Below are 8,730 nucleotides of genomic sequence, written 5' to 3' on the forward strand. Positions count from 1 at the left end.
TACCACCACTACATGCCTTGTGCCACTGCAGCAGCTCCAGTTCCAGCACAGGGCAGGGCAGGGGCAGGCTACTAGGGAAGTAGGTCCATTGGCAGAGGTGACTGGCAAAGTTTCTGGAGGGCAACCAGAACTGTCAGCCCTTGTTTGTCCTCCTGCCACTGACTGCCATTCCACAGCAGACCACAATGCTCGGCCATGCCACTAGTCCCCCAGGTATCTGGCCCATGGCCTTTATATTTGGTAATCCTGTCTTAGTATATTAAGAGTATCTAAAGCTTACTTGCATGTTTGACAGTCAAACCTTTAACATATGTGAGATTTGAACAATTAAAACATAATATGGAGAAGGGCTACATGCAAGGCACAAAACTGGAAGAGATTTGCTATGTTACCCAATCCAATCACTGCACATTTCTGCAAAATATTTCCCACTAGTAAAGTTCCATCAGTAGCAATGAATGGAGAGGGAGCCTGTTGACAGGTCTCCTGGCTCCCCGTTACCTGTGTAATTGTTCTAACCCTTTCTGAGCACACCTGAGATAAGAGGAATAAAAGGAATGTATGGGAGCTGCATTTACCCTACTGCTTCAACCAGTGCTCCCCCTAATGGAACTGAACTGGTAGTCATCACTGTGGAAAGCTTCAGGGATGTTATTTTAGGATAAAGACCTATCTGAAAGAAAAAGGACTGACCTCTAACATTGCTATCTACAAACATTTTATCCAGTCTACTGTTTATGACTCTCCTCTTGGTATCACCCAATAGTATGATTGCTCCTGTACCAAAATATTTAACGGCTCTCACTTAAAACTACAATTTTTCTTTCAAGCTGCTGTTTCTCATTGTAAGATTTGTATGTCATCCTCCCTCTGCTGTGCTACTTCAATCCTTGCAGACTGTTGTAACCAACCAAATATAACATTTGCACCAAGTTCCCTTAAAAGAAAGAGGAAAGAAAAACCTCCTGAATTTGAATTTTCCCCAGTTAGAAATGAAGTGGAAGTAGAATTCTTTTTCCCCACATAACCTTTCCTTTATTCTCAATACATAGCAAAATGACAAAGCTGTTGACAGAAATGACTTGTTCCCACATTCCCCTCATCCTGTAGTATAGCCTGGAGTAAAGTCATAATGCTCCACATTTCAATTATGGCAACGGTACATGTTATCACAAGATTATGACTTCATTATTACAGGATCCAGCAGAAGATGAGCTCTGTGAACACAAAAGCATCCTAAAAAATGTAAAGGCAAATTCAAACACATACTGACAACCTACATGGTTTGTAGATTAACTTTTTCCCTTTGTGCTTCTGGTAAAAATTACAGTTTAACTTCTGCATGGAGATCATTTATTTAAACTCCTGTTCTACTTCACCTGTCTGTGCCTTGCCTTAACTACGCCATGCATTGCAACCTACTCTGAGAGAAATTTAGGATAGGAATATGCCTTTCTATTATAGCCCCTCAAAAGTAAACAGGGACATATTATCATTAACAAAATTACACTGCAGGGGGTGGGGGTGCCCTGACTGGCTTCCCTAGGCAGAGAACGGAGAAGGATGTTGCTTCCCTGCAGCGACTGGGGCAGCGCCCTCTCTCTGTCCTCTTCCGCAGCCCAGGGAGTCTAAGGAGCATGCTGTGAGGTGTACAACAGTAACCCTTGCCTTCTGGCCTTGGCTAGTGCATAGAGGCTCTGAGCTCCCACCATCAAATACTGACCAGCTGTTACGGCCAATCATGCTGTAATTTTAAGCGCTTTGTATAGAGTGCAAAAGTTACCGCATGATCAGAAGTGCCTTCCGATCACTTGCGCAAGCACCCCCTATGTATAGTCCCCATGAAGGCCTCCACTCTGGCAGCTCATCAGTCCTTCTTTTCCTCAAAAACTACCCTCTCCCTTTTCTGTGAACATACAAGGGCTTATCTAAAACGGGAAAATATCAGGTGTTTTTAAATGTGAGCGCCAACACATTAACACTTTTCAAATATGACTTAATACTTAATTGTAGACAAAAGGCTTTCCTGGACTAGGAAAATAAGTAGTTTTTAAAACATTAGTTAAACATGTTTTAAGTATTTTCAAACACCAGTTTAAAGTGCCATTTTCTTTCTTTAAAAACTCACTAGCTGATTGCAGTCATGACCTAGACTCTCCCTGATGGTAAGTCCCAGCTAGCTAATGTATTTAAATGAGTTAAATTGGCAGGTGCAAAATATGTAAGTAAAAAAAAAAAAAAAATCCTCACACAAACTCTCCCCCTTATCTAGACGTGGCTAAAGTGTGTGACCTAACAGAGTCATGAAGTTGAGGCTGATGAGAGTCAGCTAGGGAGTGAAACTGCTTCAGTGAAACAAGGAGCATCTCAGAGGGAAAAGAAAAGGAAAAAAAGTGCAGCTACAACATGGTCCGGAGCAGTGTTTCTCAATCCGTGGGTCACAATCCAAAAGTGGGTCACAAGAAAATATGAAAGTGTTGTGAACAAACCTTAAAAATGGATCAACAAACTTTAAAAATGGATTCTCAGGAGAAAAATGTGGGAAAACAAGGCTTCTCCCTTGAAGGCTGGCAGAGCTCCACACATACCCAATCCCCTGCCCTGCCACTTGGGGGTTAGGGCCTGGAGCTGGGAGGCACTGGGTAGGGACTAGCCATTGATGTTTAAAAATGGGTCCTGGTACAAAAAAGGTTGAGAAACACTGGTCTGGAATATTGGCAGAGATACCAGGTGCTTTGAAACCCTGTGGGACTGTCCTATATCAAATTACAATCCTGGCAGCTATATTTCATGTGCATTTAAACCCCCCCCCCTTCAGTTCCTGGCTTGTTACCAACACAATATTTTGTTCAGATATGTTTGGACACTTATATTACCTGTAAAAACACTTTCTACCTGTAAATGCAAGGAAGATGAAGAGGTCAGATGAAAAATGGTTTACGACAGATTTGTATGCAAGGCACTGAATGAAAGTTAAGCCGAATTGCATACATTTATCAGAAATGGAAGCATGTCCAACCTCAAGCAGTGGAGGAAAATTATGGTTACATTCTATATTAAACACCACTAGTGATCTGCAAAACCTGTTTAAAAAAGCAGTTTGCAGTCACACTACTGCAACAGATAGCAAGAAATTTAATAATAACTAGTAAATTAAAAATTTTCAGCCAATGTATTTATTTCCACGTAGATATGAACATTGTGCTTTCAGGCTGTATCATCTGCCAAGTTTTAGCCACAAAGACTATTTACATGGGAATTTTAAACCTCAAAAAAATGGACTGTATAATGGAGGCCCTGGTAGACCCTTAAGAGCAGCATAGTGAACAGTGGTGCTACACTACTGCTCCCAAAGCTCCTTGTTTAGTGTACACATTCAGCAAAGCTCTTTTGAAGGCCATTCATTTTTGTGACCTTCTGATAAACTTTCCTGCTTAAAATGGGGCACAAAAGACTGTCAAGAGCCATTATTGAGTAAAGGCATTCCCCGAAAAGCTTACTAATGAAACTGCTGGCAAGAATGGGCAGTTGCACTGCAACACAACCCTGCATAGCAGTTTTACACTATTAGCCTCTGCGTCCATGAGACCTCAAACCATCAGAGCTGTACTCTGTATTCATTAGAATCTCCTACTAGATTTGGCAAACTAACTAGCTCTCAAGAAATCTCATTCGCTCTGCTTTCTGTGGTAACTGAACTTGTCTATTTTTTAATGCTTTTCTCAAAGCAGATAAAAGAATACAAAGAGAAAGGACCTACCATTTTGAAGCACTACCATGCTGGAGGACTGGAAAGTGATTCAGGGTGCCCTTCCCCACTCCCCAAATGTACTTCTTTGAGAAGAGATGCAACAAAAATTGCTGGCAGAAGTTTTATAGGACCTACTGGTGACAGGTTGGAGTTATTACAAAAATTGCCACCAAAATCCACAAAATTCAAACTCTCCAGTTGGTCATTAAAAACAAATATATGCGCAAAGCTTAGTTTTCTAAGTAGCATGATGTGTGTAATTTTAGGAGTTGATCCATCTGGATCAAGCATATTTTGTAGTTAGCTTTTTAACTGGCATTTAGTTTAGCACAGAAACAGAGACTCCGTAGGGAACTTGTTAATGTTTTACTCAAGCTGCTAGTCTGCTGCTTTTATTTAAGTGAATTTCAGGCTATAACACAGACTTATTTTTCTGAGGCACTCCTAGCTTGCCCATACTACATGAATGTTGTTACCTTAAAAGTATATCATTAAATATGTAGCAGCTGAACTCCCTAAGGACACCGGTGGTTCTAATTTGTTAGTAATTGGAGGAGTTTGACAAGAGACAATTGTAGGATACCACACCTGAAGTCAGAAGCCAAGGAAGCTCAGTTTATAAAATCAAGTTTTCTAGTGACTTACTGTGGATGCAAAACTGCAATGTGTCAACCTGACTAGAAGGGTAGAATTTGAGGGCAACCATTTTGAAAGATTCTACTTTCTCTCCTATGCCAGGGATCAGCAACCTACAGCCTTCAGAGCCAATGGATTTGGTTGGGAGAGGGAGTGGGGGGAAAAGGATGGCTTTGGTAGCAGGGGGCTGCGCCCCCACCATGGCCAGGCAACAGCTAGGTCCCATTGTTGGCCCATTTGATCTCAGACCCAAGCTGGGTCATTCTGGTTCTCTGGCCAAAAATGTTGCTAACTGCTGTTCTAGAGAACTCTGTAAGAAAGATGAGGAATAGCACTGAAATCATCTTTGAGCACACACACTTTCAAAAAAGTGTAACATGTTATGGGACTTGTACAATTCACGTATATATAGTATGAAATGCTAAACTTTAGGGCTAGGGACAGAAGTTACACGTAAACCGCTTTAAGTGATCAGAAACTGGTTTAAACCGGTAACAGAACAGAGGTTCAGTGCATATAAACCAGTTTCAAAATGGCTCAAACCAGTTTGAGATAAACCTGGTTGAATGTAGTATCAGACTTAACCAATTGAGGTCAAATGGGTTTATGGAACTTGTGTCCCAGACCCCTTCCTAGTTTAAGATAAATCAGAGCCCTCCAGTATCCCAGCATGCTCTGCAGCCCTGGGCTGGGCTAGGCTGTCTGTTCCAGCCAAGCAGGGCTGGTCCTATCCCTCTCCTCCCTAGCCAGAGCACTATCACTGCTCCAGCTGGCTGTGGCGGTGGGAAACCCTGCTCTGGAGTGTTGTGGAGTCTGCCCGGCAAAGGGGTCCCCAGCCCTTTCCAGGTGTCCCCAGCCCCTCACCCCCCTCACTGCTCCAGCAGCAGGAGCAGGGGCGGGGCAGACCCCAGTAGCTTGAAGGGAAGCAGTGGTTTAATCCTCCCATTTCAGGGGAAGGGGAAGAAAATGTGGGCACTGACAGGCTCCGCACTGCACTTGCGGCTATGGCGGCCAGACAACAGTAGCCTGAGGGGAAGGGGGAGGGCGGTTTAATCCCCTCATTGCAGGCAGCAGCAGAAGGGACACTGACACCATGTCCTGGGTCAAGTCCCTCCAAGGAATGGCCAACCAGCCGTGGGGAGGGGGGTGGGAATCTGACCTGGCTGCAGGGGAGGAGGCAAGCCAAGGCTAGTTTTGGAGCCCAACTCACTGCTGCTTCCTGCTGTGGCTGTGTGGCTCAGACTGGGGCCGATGCCCACCGCCTCTTGCCTCTTGGTGGCAGTGGAGCAAACTAAGCATGGTGGATAGAGGTGAAGCATCTATCACCTGCTCATGGCGGCGCCAGGCTGCTGTGGGCCAGGGGCATGGGCAGCGGCGAGGGGAGGCAATGAACCACTGCAGCCCAGTTTGTCCCGGTCCCGCGGCATAGGCAGCACCTGGTCTACAGCAGCCCACCCTCAGCACCCAGTGCTGCCAGGAGCAGGCAGCCAGTGGCAGGTGCATCGTCTTCACCAGCCGCAATAGTTTGGCAGCTGCTGCTGCTGGGAGGAGGAGAGGCAGGCTGCCATGAGTCAGTTGCTGCCACAGGACTGGGCTGCAGCAGTCCACTGCCTACCCCTACTGCTGCCCACACCACTGGCCCACCACACTCCACCCCAAGCACCTGGCCGCATGGCCCAGGAGTGCAACCTGGTCTGGCTCAGCCCTACAGCCCAAGGGCATAGGCAGCAACCTGTCCCTCCTTCTCCCAGGGGCAGAGTGAACTATCGCAGCAGGCAGAGGTGAGGCACCTGTTGCCATAGCCCTGGGTGCAGAGTGGAGCCTGTCAAGTGCCTTCACTGACCCCCTGAGATGGAGGGATTAAACTACTATTCCCCTCAGGCTACTGGGTTCTGGCCCCACCCCCGCTCTTGCCACCAGCCAGCAAGTGAGCAGGGGTGGGGGCTGGGGACCACTGACAGGGTCTGCTTCTCCCTTCCCTTCCGGGCAGACCTGCAAGGTGGGGGTTTAAAACTCCCCAACTATACTCAGGCTTGCCCAGGTCTGGCCCCACCCCTTCCCTCATCTATTTCTTTCCAGCCAAGGACTCACTCCAGCACCCCCACCTCCCCCCAGCTTTTGGCCTTGGCCAGTGCAGGCATGTGCCTACATTTCCAGAGTCAAAAGTGAATATCTATTCACTTGCAAATTGGTCCAATCTATAGAGGTTAGACTAACCTGCAAAGATTGAATCAATTCAGGCTCTGGCCTTCTGAATGTCTGTCCCTAGCCTAGTAGTTTACTATGTTAGATCCATCTTTCAAATGCAAAACAAAACAAGCTCAGCCCATTTGTTAACATTACATCCCAAAGAATCAGAGTAGGGGTAGCATCTTGGAAAAAGTTACAGATATTAGCATGGAACCAGTGCCACGAAGACATTAAGTGGCTGAGCAACTGTACTCAGAGAGGAATCAAACAATACATACAATGAATAATGGAAAACAGCTTCAGTACATGTTCTAAAGCAATTGCTGAAAATTCCACCAGTAACCTAACATTAAACTACAATGTAAGACTCATTCTCTGATACACTAGGTATTTTAACATTGATGTATATCTGTAACTCTAGATTGCTTCATACTGAGGGTGATAGGCCAGTTTGTAATTGCACAAACATGATATTAATGACATTTTAAATTAGTTTATTTTCCATCTGCATATGTATTGTATTGTGTTCCACTGCTTTTAATACAGGCTTCCATTTATACAACAAATTACAGATAACCTTGATCTCACTCAACACCCTAAAAACTGGCAGTCATTTCAGAAATGCTGCATTTAACTGGAGCCAGTTAAGCCTGAGGTGCTAGCAAAACATTTGGCAGGACTGTGCCAAAATTCTGAAGGAGAACTTTTGTTTTTTGGATTACCATCTCAATAAAATTCTATTGATAAGGCATTAACCTTGGTTAATAGCCTCAACAAGGGACAGCTGGAACACGAATGGAAGAACCAAGACGTCTGATAGCATTTTAAACATGTCATTTAAAAGAAGATTCCAGGCACAAAAATGAGCTTTTTATTTTCCGCTCAGAGGTTTTTATGGCTGTCCTCCTGCTAAAAAGTAAAAGCTGTAAGGAATGGCCAGGAATCTAGGTAATTACCAGTACATTCATGTGTCTCCACCCTCCTCTGCCCACTGCTGAAATTTTAATTTAATAACTTCACAGAAATGCTTGATAAGCTTAAACTTGTACCTTACAAATACTTCAGAAAGATTAGGTCCTTTTTTCTTAGAAGTAAGACGCTTTTTTCTTTCTAGCCCTCTCCATGTTACGTTTTTAGACCTATCTTGAAAATTGTAGATCTTTTGGCATCAGTTTCAATGTGCAGTCTTCTGCTCATCCTCCCACCCCATCCTGCCCTATCCTCAACACACTCTCTCTTTTTCTCAAGGCTGAAAGATATCTCCTGTCTGAAGCAGTAACAGATAAAATTATCTTAGCAGTACAGTGTATGATCACAGCCAGTTAAATTCTACAATACAGCATGTAGTAACCTTCTTCTAACACAAATGCTGTCAGTGGAAGCTTCCTGTTGGTATTGAAGCCACCAGCTGCTAACTCCAAAACAGACAGAACTGAAAGGCTTTGGAGAACTAAGTGTATTTGTAAAGGTTGTCTCCCTGCATGATCTTACAGTAGCACAAATAGTTAATTAAAAGGATACAGAAATTGAATGCAGCCTTATCTTGTAGATGGTATCTAATAATTGAGAATAATTAAAAGGCAGGGAAAATGTTGATAACCCACTGACATGCAACAGTATCATTACACACATATACACAATAAAACATACAGTAAATCACTATATACATCTGCATAGATGCAACCTCTAATCTCCATGTATGATTCAATCATTGAGACCAAACAAGAATCATTGAGAACAAACCCTCTTCAGCTCCCTTTGAGACGCTATTAAGCAATTTAAAATTCTGCGATATCCCACCATAGGATCCAAGTTGCTTCAGTCCCAGTATTTAATTTAGTCAGGCATCATAGATACAATGTATAATTAAATCTTAGGAGCTACGGTATCTCAAGGCTTCACCTCTTTGCTAATTTGGAAGGTGACTGCAATTTGCTGCACCTTTTGTAAACTAGATAGGACTCGTGGGATCCTGATATGTTGCCCATGTAGTATTATTCAATGGACCTTTGTACACTTAAGACCAAAATTACAGTCAATACAAATATATCTGTCTTACAACAGAGGAAGAATTCTGAAAACAGAACTTGTGAGAGAGTGCTTATGCTAAGCAAGGCCTAGCATTAGAAACAATGCACTAAAACTCCCAGAAT

General features: G+C 43.8%; 1 protein-coding gene across 2 annotated transcripts in view; it reads right to left on the reverse strand.

Annotated features, from left to right (window-relative positions):
• The window catches only part of ZFAND3 (zinc finger AN1-type containing 3), a 188,890-nt gene that overhangs the window by 76,951 nt on the left and 103,209 nt on the right, over positions 1 to 8,730 (reverse strand). The window lies entirely within an intron of this gene.

Source organism: Crocodylus porosus, unplaced genomic scaffold (assembly GCF_001723895.1).
Source record: "Crocodylus porosus isolate Cpor-Errol unplaced genomic scaffold, CroPor_comp1, whole genome shotgun sequence".
NCBI classification, from domain to species: Eukaryota; Metazoa; Chordata; order Crocodylia; family Crocodylidae; genus Crocodylus; species Crocodylus porosus.